The sequence below is a fragment of the Otolemur garnettii genome, unplaced genomic scaffold (genome assembly GCF_000181295.1).
Source record: "Otolemur garnettii isolate 467f Iridium unplaced genomic scaffold, OtoGar3 scaffold00047, whole genome shotgun sequence".
Classification (NCBI taxonomy): domain Eukaryota; kingdom Metazoa; phylum Chordata; class Mammalia; order Primates; family Galagidae; genus Otolemur; species Otolemur garnettii.
The window spans coordinates 8403958-8405263 of record NW_003852442.1 but is presented as its reverse complement, the minus strand read 5'-3'; the positions used below and the strand labels follow the sequence as shown (position 1 = coordinate 8405263).

Here is a 1306-nt window from a genome sequence, read left to right as displayed (position 1 = left end):
AAAAAAAAAAAAATGCTCTCATAGAAATATTTTATTGTAAATAAAATGCAAGTAATTATTTCTAAGAAATACATATTAAATGTCTTCGAACAGAAACACACATAAAATAAGATTCTATATTGATCAGCTGACAAAAATGCTGTGACCAGAGGTTCACAGGAACATAACTCTGGTTTTCTCCCAGGTGCAATGGTTCAGTATTTGCTTATTCAAGGATGTTCTTGACAACCTTACAGACATAACTACTGTGAATAACAAGAATGGACTGTATTCCAGATTACAGATATTATCCAAAAGGACCTTCAAGTTAAACCATATGGAAGTACCATATAGTCTTTACCATTTTTTCAGATTAAAACATCTTAATTATAATCCATTTATAAGAGATAATAATCAGAAGCAAATTCAGATGAAACATCAAATGACTACCATATTATGTGTTCATATTCTGTACATATGTGAATTTCTTTTCACCTGGAAATTGCTCCTCATTGATAACTCTGCTCAGGCTGGTCTCGAACTGATGAGCTCAAGCCATCCACCCTCCTCAGCCTCCCAGAGTACTAGGATTACAGGCATGAGCCACCAGACCTGGCCCACCAAATCAATTTTAAAACATTTTTATCACCCCTTACCATTTAGGACTCTCCTGTTTCTTCCCAGTCACCAGCCTCTACAGATTTGCCTATACTGAACACTTTCATGTAAATAAAATCATGGAATGTGTAGCCTTTGTGACTGGCCTCTTTCACTTAGAATGACATTTTCTTTCCTTTTTTTTGAGAAGAGTCTCCCTATGTTGCTTTCGGTAGAGTACTGTGGTGTCATAGCTCACAACAACCTCCAACTCTTGGGCTTAAGCAATTCTCTCACCTCAGCCTCCAAGTAGCTGGGACTGCAGGCGCCTGCCACAACACCCGGCTGTTTTTTGGTTGTAGTTGCCATTGTGGTTTGGCAGGCCCAAGGCTGGATTCGAACCCGCCAGCTCGTGTATGTGGCTGGGGCCCCGCTGAGCTACAGGCACTGAGCCTCCCTGCACTTTCTTTTTTTTCCAAGGGAAAGTGTGAATGCAGTTCCCCACTACCACAAATTATGCAGTCCAGTTTCCCGCATTTGGGGAAATTGCAGGGGCCAGCACATTTGGAGTGCAATGGATAAGCCTTGCCCTGGGAAAACCACCTTCGAGATCACGGTATCTCCCCTGCCTGGTACGTATTCTCACTGCGCCTTTTTTTCTTTTTTCTTTTTTTTTTGAGACAGAGCCTCAAGCTGTCCCCCTGCGTAGAGTGCCGTGGCATTACAGCTC

The 1306-nt window shown here is 41.7% G+C and overlaps 1 non-coding gene across 1 annotated transcript; it reads right to left on the bottom strand.

Moving 5' to 3' along the window:
* Positions 1–1053: 1053 nt before the first annotated feature.
* LOC111725796 lies at positions 1054–1216 on the bottom strand. Its single transcript, XR_002773772.1, has one exon. It is a non-coding gene; the product is annotated as a U1 spliceosomal RNA (small nuclear RNA).
* Between the last annotated feature and the right edge of the window lie 90 nt (positions 1217–1306).